This window comes from Canis aureus, chromosome 3 (genome assembly GCF_053574225.1).
Source record: "Canis aureus isolate CA01 chromosome 3, VMU_Caureus_v.1.0, whole genome shotgun sequence".
NCBI classification, from domain to species: Eukaryota; Metazoa; Chordata; class Mammalia; order Carnivora; family Canidae; genus Canis; species Canis aureus.
In genome coordinates, this window is record NC_135613.1 from 14,567,650 (window position 1) to 14,587,803 (window position 20,154).

Below are 20,154 nucleotides of genomic sequence, written 5' to 3' on the forward strand. Positions count from 1 at the left end.
ATGGGTATGTGATTTGGGGATTGTTTCTACTTACCTCTGTGTCACAATGAGTTCTAATTTCTCCTGAGTTGGGTGCAGCTTAGCACTTAGACATAGCCTTCCCAACCCTCAAAGTTTGAATGTGAAACCAGATGGCTTTTTTTTCGATTTCACCCATTTATTTGAGAGAGCGCCCAAGAGAGAGATAGCAGAGTGAGTGAGAGAGCATGAGCTGGGGGAAGGGGCAGAGGGAGAAGAACCAGCAGGCTCCCTACTGAGCAGGGAGCCCAATGTGGGACTTGATCCCAGCACCCTGGGATCATGACTTGAGCTGAAGGCAGACACTCAACCAACTGAGCCCCGCAGGAACCCCCTGAGGATGACTCTTACTATGTCTTTCCTTGATCTGTTCAACTTTTAAGTGCCCTAATATATTGTGTTGTTTGCTACCGTTATCATGGAGCTATGTGCTCCCTGTTAAACACTCCACCAAGATCTCACCTGTTTGTCAATCTCTTTAAGTATGGATATTTTGATATCCTTTCCCAAGCAAAGCAGAATAGCAGTCTATTCTATATAGCAGTCATCTGTACAGCTGGCCTTTCTGGGGGTTTCTGTGGGAAGAAATTCTTGGATATTGTCCAGGAGCTGCAGGTAAGGACAGTGGCCCTTTCTCCCTTGCTCTAAAAGCAGGTGTTGGATGGCTAGTATAACCATGGCTGGCTTCTCCCTCCAGCATGAAACTTTCACCTTAAGAGTAAGCTGGGGCAAAGACAATTAGGGCCAGTCACTCTTGGGTTGCCACACTTGGAGTGGAGCTTCCTTCCATCCTTTGTGGGGAAAAAGAGCCTGGTCCTCTCAGCTATGCCTTCTAGGAAAACTGCTTCTGTCATTAGGAGCTGCAGGAAATCAGAAATGCTAGTGACTTATTCCTTTTGCGAAGAACTATGGTCCAAGCCTGTGAGCTACAGGAAGAGGGAACCTGTATCTTCAGCTTCTCCACACGGAGTACTGCTTTTGCCACACTGAGCTGGGGGCATGTGGGTCATGGGTCAAATGCCACAAAGTTTCACTATTTTGTCCAAGCACACAGACCTTGCTTTCTATGCCAATACCCACTAAAGGAATCAGGGATTCTTGGAGGAGATAGAGAAACTTCAGGATAAGCCTAGAACATCTTGTGCCAAAAAGTAAATCAGTGTTTAAAATATTACAGGGACTTGTTAGGAGCCAATTTGCAGGGGTTCCCTGCAGGCAAAATTGGGAACAATCCGAGCAGAAAATGATAGATAGTAACAGAACATGCACTGAATTAAATAAGCAAATATAAGTCTATACTGATAGAAATAAATGAATGTTGGGAAGGAGAAAGCTGTCATGTAGAGTGGAAGATTAATAAATATAGAAATGCTATTTTATTATAAAATCACTTTTTTTTGCAACCATCACAGTAATGATTGATGCTGGCAGGTATCATTAATAGATGCTAAATACAGTGGATAAAATTTTAATGGATAGAATATTTACATAATCTCAAAGTATCTCCCTCAAATTACTTATTAATTACAAAAGAAAAAATAGTAACTTTATGGGGAAGAAAACTGGTCAACACCATCTAATGAAATGATCAACTTTGCATCACCAACAAATTGACAAGCTGACATCCTGCATCTTCTAAAATAATGCAATGGGAAGACACAGCATCCAGTCTGTGGATTTCCTGCTAAAAATGCATAACCTGGATCCAGTCACAAGGAAACATCAGGGAAATATAAGTGGAAGGATATTCTGTAACATAACTGGCCTGTGTCCTTCAAAAATTTTAAGGTCACGAAAGACCAAAAAAAAGGCTGAAAATGGTTTCATATTAAAGGTGAATAAAGGTACATAACAACTGAATGTGACTCTGGATTGGACTTGATTCAAGAAAAAAATTATTAAGCAGGACATTATTAGGACAATTGGTAACTCTTGAGTATGAAATGTGTAATATATGAGAGTCCAGTATTAGAGTTAAGTATCCTGGTTTTGATAAATATTATTGTGATTGCCTAGAGAAAAGCCATATTTAGGAAATAGTCACTTTATTTGTGGAAAAAGAGATGTGATGTTTGTAAATTATGCTCAGGTCATTCAGAAAAAGATATGCATGCATTTGAAAATTCATCATGGGTCATCAGAAAAGTACATAGTATTTGACCACTATATGGAATTTATTTTAAAATAAATGGCAGGGGTGCCTGCGTGGCTCAGTCAGTTAAGTGTCCAACTCTTGATTGCCGCATAGGTCATGAGCTTAGGGTCCTCAGATAGAGCCCTGTGTTGGGCTATGTGCTCAGCGAGGAGTCGGCTTGAGACTCTTTCCCTTTGCCCCCGCCTCAAAAAAAAATGGCAATGTAGAAAAATCCATTTGCATTCCTATTAAACAACAGGTTAATTTTAATCATTTGTTTCAGTAAAAACAGCTTCAGTCTGCACTCCCCTGAATGATAGAATGCTTAAGGAAACTGCTTAATCGACCTGATGTAATATTATGTACCCACTAAATATCATTACAAAATACATGGTTAACATAACCATATAAAAGCATTGATGATAGCTGTGTAAAATTAGTATGTGAGCTTGGAGTGGAAAGAAATTTGAAAATAATTTAATTTGTGATGGAATTCTGAGCATCTTTCTCTACTTTCTTAGTCTTGGGTTAATGTTCTTTCATAGAAAGCGAATAAAAAAAGCCGAACAGATCAGTCTTAGAGTCCAACACAAATACACTGCGAATATTCTGAGCCTACAGCCATTGAATTCAAGTGAATTCATTTTTATGGGCATTAAATGAAATGGAAACAATGAGGGTTGTAGCGTTCAACCAATTTGGATTGAGGACGGATTACCCATTTGTTAGGAAAATGTAACTCCAATCTTTGCCTTTTCCTATTGTCTCACGGCCCCTGCCACAGCCACACTGAGTCCACGAAAAGACCACTCCAATTTCCTTGTTTTCTTGGAGAAGCAGGTGCAGAGAGAAGCTCTTCCCAAGTTCTATTTGCTTTGTTTGGTATAATTAAGCTCAGCTGGATACGTTCATGATATGTACTCTGCAGTGGAGGATGAAACAAAGGTTTTGGCATGAATTTTTTTTTTTTAAAGCTCCAAAAGCACAACAACAACAACAACAACACACACACACACACACACACACACCTCATGTGTAAACCGCTGGTGTTCTAACCATGAGCACAAAGCCAATCAAAGGAGGGGGTAAAAGGGTAAAAAAATATCAGTTTCTGAAAATGTGTTGACAAAATTATCAGAGATAGGACAGTTCTAAAAAATAATGGGGAAAAAAGGACATAATTTTGTAATTGGAGGAGTCAATACTAGATAAAACACTGTCTACACAGAACTTCAGCTTTATTCTTGTAAGTATATTTTCAGATCTCTATAAACCATAAATTCAATTAATATCCTGAATGTAGGTTCAAAAGTACTACAAAACCAACCAAAGCCAGTACAAAATAAGGCAGGTTTTAAGGCTGATGGTTTTTATTTGCCAATTTTTTTTTTCATGATAGTCGCACAGAGAGAGAGAGAGGCAGAGACACAGGCAGAGGGAGAAGCAGGCTCCATGCACCGGGAACCCGACGTGGGACTCGATCCCAGGTCTCCAGGACCGCGCCCTGGGCCAAAGGCAGGCGCTAACCTGCTGCGCCACCCAGGGATCCCTTATTTGCCAATTTTAAGAAGATACTACCTGGGAAGAATATCACTGAGTACTTAGGTGGGGGTGTTAGGAAGGGGATTTCATGGCGGGAATTCCTGTTAAGCATTGAGAGTGCTCTCTCTGACAGGCAGGAGGCATCCCTTGGTCTGTTCACGACTGGTTGAAACAAATCCTAATGTTCCTTCATCAGGAAAGAGTCTTCAGTCAGGCCGAACACCAGCCGAGTATATCTGGGGTCATTCCCGTTCTTAAACAAGGCTGGTGGATTAGAATAACTTTAAGAGAATCTGTTTTTCTTTTGATATCTCTTAGGCAAGTACTGTTGTAAGGGGAGATTTTTTTTTCCTTTTACACAAATATAAAGAGGGTTTTCTAGGAGATGATCTTGGAGAATATAGAATATTGTCAAACGTGTTTATTCCCAACGAAATTAAGTCTGAGGAAGTCTATTTCAAAAACAATCCAATCCATGAATTACATAAACAGTGGTTAAAAATGACTAAAGAAAATCTCAAGGGGGAGCACCAGCCCGGGCTCCATCTAAATCAGAAATCAGCCATCCCAAGTGGATGTCTTCACCACTTCATCATACATATGAAATACATTGGATGTATAGACACATACATTTATAATATAACGTATATTTTAGGTATATAAAAATGTAGTTAACTTTAAAGTATAAAAGTATTAATACAAGAAAAACCTACCTCCATTCAGTTTCAGAAATCACACAGTACTTGTTCCTTTGAAGTCCTGATCATCACCTTGCTTTACTTCCGTTTTATCATACTGAGTTTTAGTTTTAAGACCCTCAAATCAGGCTTGATCCCACAATGTTATTAAATTTATGAAGTACCATACCACGGATAGGGTTTTAGAATCTAGGAAATAAGGCAAACGAGGCATTTTTATGAACTCAAAGAATGAAAGACTTTGCATTCAAGGTGGGGAGGGGGAGAAAAAGACTATAATACAAGGAAGATTTTTTTTCCTTCCCTAAAACTTAACTGTTTTTTCTTCTATGCTCCTAGGAGGTTGTCTGGGTGGGGCGCTGCAAAAGACAAATCAACAAGCAAAAAACAAGTTTATTAACATGTGCGTCTCCCATACTTAGCAGTACTTGGTAGTAAGGAACCCACAGGGGTGGCTAGACCTTGGGCTTATATAGGATCAGAATAAAAAGAACCATACCTTATCAGAGAGGTGACAAGACAAAGGAAAAGGACTTTGAGTTTCTAGGGCAGTAAACTACGGTAAGCTAAGGGCCCCTTAGTAATGTTTGTTAGATCCCAGCATGTCATCTCAGAGCTGACTGGGGTCTAGACTTGTGTCCAGTGACAAACACCTGTCCTTCCTGGCAGAGAAGGGAGAGGGGACACCTTCACAAATTTATGTCTTGCTTTTAGGCAAATGAGAGGACAGAGAGCTTTTCTCGCCTCTGCTTCTAGGTTGCTTTTAGCTCAAAATAACCCTTATGCCAAAGTGGTATATTCTGCTACTCTTGACTGTCAAACAAGAATAGTTAAAAAAAAAAAAATTAGGGGCACGTGGGTGGTTCAGGCGATTAAGGTCTGACTCTTGATTGTGGCTCAGGTCATAATCCCAAGGTTGGGACATCCAGCCTCATGTCGGACCTGCACTGGATCCTGCTCTGGATCTTGGGATTCTCTCTCTCTCCCACGTCTTCTGCCCCTCCCCCAACCTCCACCCTCTCCCAGCCTCTCTTAAAAAAAAAAAAAAAGTAGAAGGTGGAATAAGAAAAAGGAACTTAGGGTATGGGCTCTGGAAACTAGAGTAACAATTCAGTGTTATTATGCACATTGATTTCTGTGAAGTAAACACTAGCAAATACGTCTCCATAAATCTGTGTCTTAGAGTGGTTTAATTTCCTTAGTGCTGGAAGTTGTCATTAACAGACTCAATAGGATGATGAGGACTCAAAGAGAAAGAGGAATCCATGGGACAGAATGAGGTAACTTTACCTCTGTACAGAATTTTGGAAGCTGAAAAACAAGGCCGTAGGTAGAAAGCCCAAATTATCTTCAGGCTTCCAGTATAGAGAAAAAATCACCGATATCTAGAAAAGAGCAATTTGCATTTTAAGGTGTATCCAATGATCTGAGAGATAGCAACATATCAGGTGAATAATAACTTCACCTGCTGCAAGCTTTTCTTAACATCTCTATTTAGTGCTTGAATGCACCCTTCTATTCTGTTCTATCTGCTACTCTCCCAAAGTACCGAGCCCTGCACAATATCTAAAGTCATCATTTTAAGGCTAACTACATCTAATTCTTAGCATGGGTTGTAGGTGTGTAGACAAACTCCGAAAAGCTGTATTTCCACATCTTGTGGGTTTTTTTTTTTTTTTGCCATATCACAGTGAAACTGTAAATTGCAAATGTCTTTACTTCTCAGATTGTAGCTGGTCCCCTGCAGTGACAGGAATAATATTTGCTTATCATCAGAAGGTCAGAATCTCCTTACCTATGTGGCCAGGGAAGCACCGTTCCTACTACCCAAATTGGATCCTTTTCTTAAAAAGCTGCATCTTCTTTGCCTGAGGGCATTCTTCTGATATTCACATATTTCAAAGCAAGCTTCATTATCCAGAAAAGAAAAATTATGATTGTCTTTGCTTCTCCCAAACTATAAAAACTCAAAAGAACTTCGTCTATGTCAAGTCACCTGAATTTTCCCCCATTTAAGTAGCTGATTTATTCAATAACAGTAGTACAGGAATATTTCTCAGACACTCTTCAGAAAGATATCACAATTCCATCTAGCCCTTTAGAGGGTTTTACTGCATACCAGGCTCACATTGCCTGTAAGGATTAATTTTATGTCAGTTTGGTGAGATCCTGGCACCTGGACAGGTGGTGAGACATCAGTCCAGATGCTACTATGAAGGTATTTTCTCCATTTGATTAACATTTAATTCAGAAGAATTTGGATAAAGCAGATTAACCTCTATAATGTAGGTGGGCCTCATTCAATCAGTTGAAGGCCTTAAGAGGAAAAGTCTGAGGATGGAAGAGGGGATTGTGCTAGCAGACTACTTTTGACACTCAAACTGCAGCATCAACTATTCCCTGGGTTTCCAGCCTGCTCAGCAAATTTCAGACTTGCCAGCCCAACAATAACATGAGCCAATCCCTTTGAATCCATCTCTTTGTCTATATGGCTAGTGGAATGTCCATACATCCTATTGGTTCTATTTTTCTGTACAACTCCGGCTAGTAGACTGCCCCTCTCTAGGACTCCTTCAGTACTTAAAAACAACAACAACAACAACAACAAACATTTAAATACACTGAACTAGATGGTCTTCACATTACCCTCAGCTTTATCAAACTCTACACAAGCACCTGATCTTCCTTTTCTAGAACATTTATGTTAGAAAGCTTTTTAGTTTGTTTTTTTTTTTTTTCCTGTCTCTCTGAGATGTTAAGTCTCTGGAAAAGCCTCTTGTTGGTTTTGCAGCCCATCTTTTTGAATGTAAAATATCGAGGAAGATAGCACCAGGGGCTTTCCCAGTTTCTACGAGATGTTAAAAGCTTAATTTGGACGTGGGCCTTGCTCCTGGTTGTAAAACTACTTAGTGTCACAAAGCTACTACAGAGTGTAATCTTCCTTTGGGTAAATCTAATCAGCAAACACAGATGACTTGTTCTGCCTCTCACGCCAGCACTTAGAAACTCTCTCCTGCCCTGGGTTTGAGTGTTGAGCTCAGAGTGGGGGGTGTTCCCTAATCACCTCAAACAGAGTCTTCCTGCCCTGTTCAATATGGAGATGATTCTTGCCTGAATTTGATACTGAAGCTACTCATGGTTGGCCGGAAGTCACCAGTGGGGTTTCCATGATAGAGTCAGATCTCTTTAGTCATTCAAAAATCGTTAAATTGGAAAAAAATTTCTTGAGACACCTGGGTGGCTCAGTGGTTGAGCATCTGTCTTTGGCTCAGGTCATGATCCCAGGGTCCTGGGATGGAGTCCCACATCAGACTCCCCACAGGGAGCCTGCTTCTTCCTGTGTCTCTCATGAATAAACAAAGTCTTTAAAAAAATTCTTTTAGTCTTTTAAAAAATTAAAGTCTTTTAAAAAATTCCTGTGTAGGAGAAGTAAATAGTGAATATGAGTCCTAGGAGTTAAACAACAACAAAAAAAGTTTTCAGTAAAACTTTGAATCTAGATAAAGTCTGATAAGCATGTGTAGTGATTGTCCATTTTCTCTCTTTGCTCTTCCTTTTTTCAATTCACTGGGTTAGCATTAGATCCTTTTTCCTGTGGCATTCATTTCTACTTGCTCCACTGACCAAAACTTACTCTGCACTGTGAACAGAGGTTAAAATCAAAATATCTAAGCCAGATATCCAAAGTCCAATATAATTCTTTTCCCCAAAATTATATACTATTAGGAAATGAAGGCTAAAGTGTCATCCTGATATTGGAGGGTATTGTGCTGTTTGTGAATGTTTATGAATGCCTAATACCAGTTTTAGATTTTTTTTTTTTCCTCTTGGGCCAATCTGAGTCCCTAGAGATGAACAATATTTTGTCTGTGGAGTTTAAGCCTCACTAAGTATTTATGAATTATAGACTAGAATCCTCTCCATATTGTGAGAATATGAGACACAATGGCTTCCTCTTAATCCTATTGGGCCAGGGCCCACTGTATGGACCACAAGTCAGATGGTCAATTTGTCTTGACCTACTTTGAACTGAAAATGATTGTTCTAGAGAGTGTCATTTGCCATGATGATATGTAGCCTTCCTACACACAGTGTTCCCATTGTTTAGCCATAACCTTCTAGAATCTGTCTGCATGGACAGAACATCAAGCCCTACCTAGACTGGCCTGTGCCCATAGAATTTATACTTCTACAATGATTTACTCAAGAGCTAGATGTAAGACTCAGGTTAGAATCCATGTACTTATTCATTCAACAAATAAGTTGCACGTACTTACTATTTGTGCCAACTTCAGGTACCAGCCACAATGTGTTCACAAACTGGAAATCTTCACTGAGTTCTGTGTCTAGAGTTTGTAGTGAGGCTTCATTATGTAAGCATGATTTATTAAATCATTGGACATGTGACTGAACTGAATCTCCAAGTCCCCTCCTTCTTCCCAGAAGTTGAGCTACCTAAAGTTACAATGGTTTAACCAGGGGTGAGTCTCTCAGGGGACCAGCCTCCATCCTGAAGGTAACTAGGGGCCTCACCTAGAGTCCCCTAATTAGCATAATAAAGATAACACCTGTCACTCAAATTACAAGGGTTTTTACAAATTCTTTACTTGGAACCAGAAGCAAAAAACAGATATATTCTTTATTATACCCAGATTAAAGCTCTAAAAATTTAGGATGCATGAGATCTACAAAGGAGACTGTTCAAAGATTTACCCTCTGTAGATCTGAACTGAGATTCAGAACTTCCTAATTTTCAAGAGCATATAAAGAATTCTATGTGGCTGATGAATGTGTAAGTTGACACTATCATTTGAGAACAAAAACCTGTCAATATCCACTAAACTGAAGCATATGAATACCCCTGATTTAGCAAATCCACTTCTAGGTAAATACTTGATAAAAGTGTCCATTGTCAGGAAAAACTGACACATCGAAGATGTACACACACCCACACAAAAGATGAATGGGTTTCTATCTCGCTCCCCCTTGCTAAGTCTTCTAATTCATTGTTTTTGAGCTATTTTATAATCTGTAGTTTCTTATATTACTGTAATTTATTATTTTTCCATAGAAATGCTAATGAGTTTGTGAAGTGCAACTTATTATTGTCCTGTAAATGTTGACAAGTTAAGCATTTATGTGTAAATTCATTTCTGCATTTCTGATTGCCTATAAATGGGTACATTGTTTGAATTATCCTTTGAACCAATGGAACATTTTGCTGGCTTGCTAATTAATTGAGTTATATAAGATCTGTGGCATGTGTTCTTTTTACATCTGCACGAGAGTTATGATTTTGCCCTTTAAAAAACTGTATCCTTTGCCACCACCCAAACCAAATACTAGACAGTCCATGGAAACATTATTTACATGTGGGTAAGAAAGGGTTAACATTGGATCTGCAACTCTGTTTCATTTTCCTCCAGGACAACTCAGGCAGTTTTGTCCTCCTTTAAACACGCTGATGGAATTTACTATCTGGAAGATAAATGAAGGTCTTCAGGGGCTGCTGTATACTGATTTCTTACCTTATTTATTTTAGCATGCTATACCTGGTCTGTCTGGGCTGTATATTGTACATAAACCTTCAGTGAGGATGTGCAGGGGGTAGGAGTTTTCACTTCATCCATCTGAACCCAAAAGGTATCTTGGTTTGGAAAACAAGCTGACCTATGGAGCTGCATCTAGAAAGGGACAAAGGTAATTACTTTTGGCATCAGAGCATTTTATAAAAATCCTGCAGGACTCTAATTTGATATTCCTGGAGGTGTAACTCTGTGGTCACAATGTATTTGACTAACAATCCACAACTGATATATGTGCAAGTAGTTTAGAGCTCAATAAAGTTAGAGGTTAACCAGAAAATATTGATAATATAATTTATTGGCCTTTAGACAGCCAATCTTATACATAATTTAGCAATCTTAGGCATATTTAGACATTTCTGTCTTGACTAACCAATCTCCTTCTTTCTCCATTGTTCTTTAACTGAGGTCTTATATTCTTGGTGGTTCCCTCATTGATGAGTTTAGTAAAAATTTGAGAATAGTGCTTTACACTCTATTATCATTCAAGGCTAAGAAAAGAAGGCATTCTAATATACTCTCATAAAAATGGAGGTCATATATTTCACTACATACCATTAAATATTATTTAGATTTTAAGCACCATTTAAATTTCACTATTTTTATGACTAAATGCAATAGTCTGTCAACGAAAAAGTTTAACAAGTCAAGAAATGTTCTTATAGGAAGACAAGGTCAATATTTATTCCAACAACTTGGATTCATAGTTACATTTTTAGGATATTTATGGTTAGGACCATTGTGGGCTTTTGTTTTTCTTATTTACGGTCCTAGTGGAAAAGAGCATTTGTTTTTTAAGAGGCTATCTGTATCCATTTCTTCACACTAGCAGCAATATTCACCTTAACAGAACTTGGTGCCTTTGTAGGAGGTTAGCATCTTAACTGACCTTTAGTTTATGAGAAAAAAAGATCCTGCATTTTTATTTGGATGGGTTATTTGAGGAAAATATAGAAATTGCTATCAAAAGTTAATATAAAACGGTATTTCATAGGAAAAAAAGTTTGTTTTCTTTCCTTTTTAACCTGACAGATTTTTAAAAAATATTTCCTTGTTACTTATATGGATTCTGAATTATTTTTTAATGTCTTGTAATATAGATTTCCATATACCACTCATATATATAAGGAGCTTGAAAGCCATTATTCCATCTTAACAATGAGTAGAAATAATTGAACAAGGAAAACAAATAAAAAAAATCATCTCAGATCTGCCAGAGATATGAGGTCACTGGGCACTGTTGCACCCAATTTGGAGACAGAGGTAACTATTCAGAGTGAACCCCACAGCAGAAACCTTGCCTGGAACCAGAGCTGGTTTCCTTTTACCCAGGACATCATGTCCATATATAATATGTATAAATATAATAAACAATACCATTGATAGTTACGTCAAACAGAGAATAAATTTAATCAAGGAGGTAAAAGGCCTGTACTCTGAAAATTCTGAGACATTGACCAAAGAAATTGAACATGGCACACATGAAAAGATATACCATGCTCATGAATTGGAAGAATACTGTTTAAAAGTCTATACTACCCCAAACAATCTATAGACTCAATGCAATCAATCTCTGTCAAAATATCCGTGAGATTTTTCAGAACTAGAACAGAGAATCCTAAAGTTTGTGTGGAGCCACAAAAGACCTGAATAGCCAAAGCAATCTTGAGAAAGAAGAACAAAGCTGGAGGTATCATGCTCTTTGATTTCAGACTATACTACAAAGCTGTAGTAATCAAAATAGTATGGTGCGGGCACAAAAACAGACACATAGATCAGTGGAATAAAACAGAGAGCCCACACATAAACCCACAATTATATGGTCATTCAATCTATGACAAGGGAAGCAAGAATATACAATGGGGAAAAGACCATCTCTTCAATAAATGGTGGTGGAGAGAGTGAACTACCATCTTATACTATATATAAAAATAAATTCAAAATGGCTTGAAGACTGGCATGTAAGACTTAAAACCATAAAATTTCTAGAAGAAACCATAGGCAGTAAGCTCCTCGACATCAATCTTAGCGTTTTTTTTTTTTTTGGATCACTCCCCTCAGGCAAGGGCAACAAAGACCAAAATAAATAAGGTTAGATCAAACTATAAAGCTTTTGCACAGAGAAGGAAACCATCAACAAAATGAAAAGGCAACCTACTGAATAGGTGAAGATATTTGCAAATCATACATTTTAAAAAGGGATAATGTCCAAAATATATAAAGAACTTGTACAAATAAATATGAAAAAGACAATTAAAAAATGGACAGAGAACTTGAAGACACTTTTTCCAAAGAATACATCCAGACCACCAAGAGACACATGAAAAGATGCTCAACATACCTCATCATCAGGGAAGCAAATTAAAACTACAGTAAGGTATCACCCCATAGGTGTCAGCTCTTATCAAAAAGACAAAAAATAACAAGTGTTGGCCAGGATGTGGAGAAAAGGGAACACTTGTACACTGTTGGTAGGAATGTAAACTGGTGAAGTCACTATGGAAAAGGGTATGGAGGTTCCTCAAAGAAATGAAAAATATAATCACCACTTGAGCCAACAATTCCATTGCTGGTTATTTATCTGAAGAAAGGGAAGACACCAAAGAAATACATGCACCTTTATATTCACTGCAGTTTATTTAGAATAGCCAAGATATGGAGGCAATCTAAGTGTTTGTCAATAGATAAATGGATAAAGAAGAGATGGTGTACATACACACACGTGATGGATTATTATTGGACCCTAGAAAAGAATAAAACATTACCATTCATGACAACATGGATGAACCTAGAGGGTATTATCTAGGTGAAATAAGTCAGAAGAAGACAAATACTCCAGGTGAAATAAGTCAGAAAAAGACAAATACTGATTGATCTTATTTACATGTGGAATCTAAAAAACAGAACAAATGAACAAACAAAACAGAAACAGAATCATATAGGAAACAAACTGTAAGTTTACCAGAGGGGAGGAGCTGGGAGCAGCTGAAGTAGGTGACAGGGATTAAGAGGTACAAACTTCTAGTTTTAAAAGATGTAAGTCACAGAGATGTAATGTATAGCACAGGAGAAAATTGTTAAAAGTTGTTGAGAGAGAAGCAAAATGACACAGGTCTGAAATTCAGATGTCCATAAAGGAAGAGTATCAGAGAAGGAATACTGAAGGCAAAATAAAAATGTTTAATTTTCTTATTCTAAATTAATTGAATAGATAATTATTTGCTCAAAATAATAGCAACAACATATTTGACTATGTAAGTTTATGTGCTTATGGATACTAACATACAAATGAAATGAATGACAGCAATTATATAAGGCATAGGGGAAAAAAGTAGGATTATTTTGTCATTATAAAGTATTCACACTACTTGTGAAGCTCCTGTAACAGAGCATCAAACTACGGAGGTAGACACTGATAGAAATGTAAGAAGAGATGGATCTGCTGTCAGAGCTGGACACTTCAACATTCCTGTCTTGGATATGGAAAGATCCAGCAGTCAAAAAAATTAGTAAGGATATACTGAATTCAACACATCAGACATTGGATATAATATTGTCTATAGACCAATTTGTCCAACAACAGCAGTTGCATATCCATCTCAAGCTCACAGAAAACATTCTGGGCCCTCATACACCTTTACAAATTTGAAAGAATAGAAACCACACAACATCTGCACTCACCACAATGGAATTTAGCTAGAAATTAGTACAAGATAGCTGAAAAAACCCCAATACTTGGAGATTTAAAAAGACACTTGTAACCCATGGGTCAAAAAAGAGATCACAGGAGAAAAATTTTAAAATATTTTGAACTAAATGGAAAGGAAAACATGACTTGCCCAAATCTGTAGGATGCAGTGAAAGCAGTGCTTACCGGGAATTTCAATCTTCCTATTCATGGGACAGCAGAAAAACCTATAGTTGCTCCTCCTCCCACTAGATCCCCTCAGTTTCTTTGACTTTCAGGACAGATGCCTGCTTGACTCCATCACACAAAGGCAACACTCCTCCAGCAAGACACGCACAATATCAAAGCTGAGGACATCACAAACTTACACAGGTTCCTGTCCATCCTCATAGATTCCAACTCTTGTGGGTTTCATCTTGTCCGGGATGACCCCATTTTACATTTTTCTTCCTTCTTTAACTGCCTTTCATGATGACTTCAACCTCAAGATCAAAGACAGCAGCCTTAAAGAGACTGCTTTACCAGCTCCCACAATTGCAGAAGGTCAAATCTCGGAGATAGGCAACTGGCAACTTATAGATGTCTTCATGCTTAATAATGAAAGATTGGATATTTCCCTCTAATTTCAGGAACAATAGAAAATATTCACTCTTATAATTTCTATTTAGTGTTATGCTAGAGCTTCTAGCCAAAGAAATATGGCTAAAGACATACAAGGCATACTGCTGGAAATGATGATATAGAACTGTCTTTACGATAGCCTGACCATCTATGTAGAAATTCCTAAAGAATCTACCTAAAAAAAGCTAAAAAAATGAGTTTGGCTAGGATACAGAATGTAAACCAAACAGGAAAGGGCACATTAAGTATATATGACTTGCACTCTAGAAAAAGAGAAATCTAATCTATTCTGACAGAGAGCAGGCTAGTGATTGCCTGAGGCTGGGCCTTGGTGTAGGTTTAATGGGGCAGGTTCAGAAAGGAACCTCTCAAGGTGGTGAAATGTTCTATATCTTGAAGTATACTACTGTAAGTATGTACATTTTTTTTTAAAACTCACTGTATTATTAAGTTAAAGCTCCACACCCAACATAAGACTTAAACTCACAACCTTGAGATTAAGAGTCATATGTTCTACCAACTAAGCCAAGTCAGGAGCTCCTAGTGTGTATGTTTTTTAATTTGTGGAAATCTATACTTAAAATGGATGTATTATGTAAATTATACCCCAATGCATTTCAGAAAAAATATATATTATTTTGCAGTTTAGTTTTTAGCAATCTCTCTCTACACCAAACATGGGGCTAAAACTCACAACCCTGAGATCAAGTCACACTCTCTACTGATTGAGCCAGCCAGGGGCCCCTCAGAAAATTTTTAAAATCACATATCTGAATCCAATTTTAAGACCACTGATAATCCCCATTTAATGACCACATTCAAGAATATATACATATACTCATATCTTTATAAACACAGCCAGATTCCTTTTACGTTTAGTAATTTAAGTGACATGAACTTGAACAAATCACTGATGTGTTTGGACAAAGAATTTGATATTCACACACTTTGGGATCTCATCCAGGAACAATGGGATCGATGTGGCTGTTGAAAGAACTTTCTGTGATGCTGTCAGTGTTCTATGTCTAATCTGTCCAATATAATATGTGGTTACTGCATGTTGAAAGATGAGCTATTGAGCTGGGAAACCAAATGGTTAGCAGCATTTAATTTTAATTTATTTTTATTAAATTTTTAGGGAGGGAAAGAGCAGAAGGAGAGGGAGAGAGAAAATCTGAGCAGGTTCCAAGTCCAGTGTGGAGTCAGATGTGGGGCTTGATCTTATAACCCTGAGATCATGACCTGAGCCAAAAATCAAGAGTCGGATGCTTAATGGACTGAGCCACCCAGACATCCCATAATTTTCATTAGTTTAAACTTAAATAGCCATTTGTAACTGGGGGATACCCTAAAATAAAGTCCTTTTCACCTGCATCTACCATTCTAGGAGTCTATAGCTATACCAGTAATTTAAAAAATAATCTCTTAAGTAACCTCAAAGTTTTATTATATGCAGCTTGAGTTAACAGCCAGTGATACAACATGAATTACAGAAGACACAATGCAACTGCAGGGATAGACAGCAAATATATTGACTATGAATAAGCTGTTTAATTGGTGTGTGTGTGGTTTCTGACTCTTGTATGTGTCGTCACACACAGCCTGCTGGTTGGATCAATTTCACCGAGTAGAACCTGTGAAAGCAGCACCACTTCTTGGATGCATCTTCAGTGGTGCTCACTGCAGGTAAACAAGAACAATGCTGTTAAATTATTTTTAATAAGCAAAATATAAAATGACTTGCATTTGGAGAATACCACCCAGTGAGCTTAGTGGCAGATTTTTGTCAGTTTGCCTGAATTTGCTCATTCCTAGAAGTTAGCTCATTAAAATATTTTCTCCACAGATTTGCCTCCTTTTCTATGGTGTTTTAAGATGTGCACAGTATTCCTAAATGTAATTGCTAACTTTCCGATAGACTTCCCCATAAGAAACAATACTGAAAAATAATACTCAGCTTTTTAGTGATGTGTGAATCAAGACCTCAAAGTACAAGTAATCAATTGACTTACCTTTCATACACCTACAAATCTTCACCTTGTAGAAAACACAGTGATAAAAAAGGAGTCCCTGGAATAACCCACAATGTTTTACTGTCATTTGTGATTAGATTCATCCTTATGAAATGTCTATCCTATACACAGGGCAAGTCGAAATTAAATTTTTATTGTTCAGATAAGTCTAGACTCAAAGAATTCCTTCCTATAGAAGAAAATAAAGGTTCTGTCTAGAAACTGTAACTATACATATACACTCCGTTATATACATATACATATATATATTTAAACTTCTATACATATATGAAACATGTCCACTAAAGTCTTATGGAAATAAATGCAGAGATCACATATAACATGTAATAAATAACAGGTATGACAATATAATGTAAAACAGCTTCAACAGATCTTCCAGGGAACACAGCTCTTGTGAGATCCCCTGTTACATAACAGTCCCTGGTCAAACAGAACAGGGAGTTGCTGTCCACTTTCCCCTTGAGAGATGCGTTGAGCACGTCTGCAGCTTAAAGTACTTAAACTCATATGCAACAGTGGAAAGTGGATATTGTTGTCTAACCCAAGAGTTTACAAATGTATTTGACCAAAGTACCCCTTTCCATTGAAATACTTATTAACCTGCTCTAGGACTAGTGGTCCAAAGACACAATTTGAGGAAAACCATCATAGAAAGCTCAATTTATTTTTCAATGTAAGTTATAGTATTCATTTCAGTACTGATTCAGATATAGTGGTCATAACTTATGGTGTTTACCCTATTTTCCTAAGTTTGTGGCAGCCTTACCTAAGGTGTATCTTCCTATATTTAGCCAAAATGGATGCCAATATAGTAATCTTTGCTTGTATTTTTTTTTCATTGAAAACTGCATCTTTGTATGCACATGAGCTTATGTATATAACGTAATACATCCTATATTAAAAACATAACATTAGGGGTGCCTGGGTGGCTCAGTTGGTTGAACGTGAGACTCTTGGTTTCAGCTCAGGTCATAATCCCATGGGTCTTGAGATCCAGCTGTGTGGGGCTCTGGGCTCAGCAGGGAGTCTGTTTGAAGATTCTCTCCCTCTGCCCCTCCCCATGCATGCTCTCTCTCTCTCAAATAAATCTTTAAGCAAAGTAAATACAAATAATATTCAATATTATGTTTTGACATTATATATGAAAAGATTCTATATATAGTTAATGGGCTGCAGTTTCCTATTGATTAAAATGTACAAACAAAACAGGAGAAAAACTGTAAAAAGATCCCTGGGCCTTTCGGGCTTCTCCTAATTTCTGATGGTCCAGCTGCTTGGCTGAGTGAGTTGATCTATTTTTATATGCAAAAGAGGGATAGAAGACATTAAAGTAACTTATCCTGTCTTAAAGTGAATCTCAAGGGATTTCTAGAAATATGTATTCTTACATATAAAAATATTTATCTTATATAGAAGAATATGCATCTCACATATAAGATAAAAATATAAATGGTTAAAGGGAAAATATTAGTACAAAGATAAAAAATAAAAGCAAGGCTGAAGATTGGATCAGTTAATCCTTTAAAATGTTTTTAGTTCTAATATTCCGAGATGCTGTATTTGAAAATGAGCATATGATTTATTTTACTTGAGTTTTACTGGCTCTCTGTTTTCATGCTTTTCCAGTACAGCATCCAGGGACTAGATAAATGTGCTGTAAAAATGCATCTTTAAAGGAAATTATATTCTGAATTTATTTAAATCAGAATGTATTTTATAAGAATTGTTTTCAGGACTTGAGGAAAATTAAATAAAACTGCAATATTTAGGAATTTACTTTGTATCTTTGAATATTAAATAAGTTCATTCCACACTGGTTATAAATTTATATGCACATACAAATTCTGTATTTGATTAATATGTATTTTACTGAGTCTTCATTGCTTCATAATTATCCTCTGTTTTGGCAAAAATTATTCTCTTAAATCATAGATTTAAAAAAAATAAGCTCAATATCTCATTTATTTTCCAGTTTTCTTCCTTCATCAGATTGACTATTCATTTTAGGAATATTTTCCTAAAGATGTTTTCATTGTATGAACATCTTTTAGTTTACTACTTGTTGCTTTTATGCTTTGTTATTTTTATTTGGAGAAAATAAATCCATTGACATTCTTTATGTATTTTTGAGCCCCTCTTCAGAACATTACATTAGAATGGGGTGATAAATAGGACTCATCCCTTATGCATTTCTGGTTGATCTTACTCTCAGCACATATTCCAGCAGCCACCATCATAAGATAATTCAGCATATCTAAAAAGGACTATATCAATTTAGCAATGTCTGCTTTGGGTTTTAGGTGTTTTGGCCCATATTACTCTGTATTTGTTCTGTCTGCTTTGGTATCCCCAAAATACTGTATTATCTGCTCCATGGTGTTCTTTATATGGATGTTATTTTGTTCTATATATTCTATGATTAAACAATGACATCATGCACTTTAATGAATTTTTTAAAAAGTTCACTAAAAATATATGAAGTAGAAATACCTAAATAGCTCCAAATTATTATCTTCCAATAATGGTAATAAAACTTCTCTCTATATATATATGTGTATATATATACACATATTTTTTTAATTTGGCACTAGATGGCACGTTCTTGGGCAGACTCAGAGAAAGCATATAATTCAATGTTATCAGCCAATTGCAGTTTACTATGTGCTAGGCACTGTGACAAGTGATTAACATGTAAACTGTAACATTTAACTCTCACATGGAGATTAATTAACTTCCCAAACTATAGCTGCAGCAGCAAGACAAGGAACATGCACATGTGCACAAATGCATGCGCACGTGTGCACACACACACACACACACAGCCAAAAGATACAACTACTTGTGCTCTTAGCAATTAACCTATGATTTTTTTTCTCTACCATCCCTAGTCTAGTACAACTGAAAGCAATTATAAAATAAATATAGAAATTTAGCTGTGAGAGTTTGGAGCCCGTAGATTTCAATGACTAAGAGAAATTAAATGTTTGGGAAGTAGAGTTGGTTGGAAGATGGTTGACAGAAAAAAGAACACAGAGTTTCCTAAAGAGATAAAATTTTTTATGGTGATGAAACTGTGCCCAGTTATAAAATGTTTTCAAATGGACTGGCTTTTTGTATTATCAAAAAGCAGTCGAATCAGCTGAGGTACAGAGAATCATATACATTTTTCCATGTTTTTGTAAAGGAAGTAAACAGTAAATTAGGATTTGGCTTAATTTAATTTTAGGCAGATTCTACAGCTTTTTTATATCTAGTCCACAAAACAGGATTCTACAGGATCTTCTCAGAGATGCGGAAGTACAGATGAGTTAGTAAGTTTCAGTATTCATTGTTTTTTTTTTTTTTTTTTAAGGATCAAATCCTCTATTATGTTCAAGACAAAACAACATATTACTTTTGTCTGTTATAGCTGAACGAGCTAAAGGAGGCAAGTTTCCTTTTATCTCTTTCCCAACTCAACTTCCCTTCTAGGGCCGCCTCTAGTTTCATTTCACTCAGGGCTCATAACAGAGTTTGAAAACCACATCTCCCTTCTACTGGCACCCTTTACTGATAGTGGCCTGCAGAGGCTAATAACCTATCAGAGGTTGTAAAACTAGGCTGTGGCCGCTGTGCGGGGGCTAGGATTCATACAGTGTCCCCACTGGAGATAGCTCTGTGGTACACAAATACAAAAGCAGACATGCCACAGATTATTAAAGCTAAAACAGCAACAGACTTTCCTGTTCTGTCCCAGGAATGACAGGTGTGAGACCATCATTCTTGGGACTGGGAAAGCCACAAAGGATATGAGAGACTGGTTGTAGATGACTGGTATCCATGAAGCAGAGCACAG

The 20,154-nt window shown here is 37.0% G+C and overlaps 1 long non-coding RNA gene across 1 annotated transcript; it reads right to left on the minus strand.

Annotated features, from left to right (window-relative positions):
* Positions 1-1,398: 1,398 nt before the first annotated feature.
* Positions 1,399-9,380, minus strand: LOC144309953 (uncharacterized). The gene is made up of 6 exons (XR_013375779.1): positions 8,670-9,380; positions 6,188-6,300; positions 5,683-5,777; positions 4,709-4,751; positions 4,408-4,581; positions 1,399-3,074 (listed from the first exon to the last, which is right to left on the minus strand). It is a non-coding gene; the product is annotated as an uncharacterized LOC144309953 (long non-coding RNA).
* Between the last annotated feature and the right edge of the window lie 10,774 nt (positions 9,381-20,154).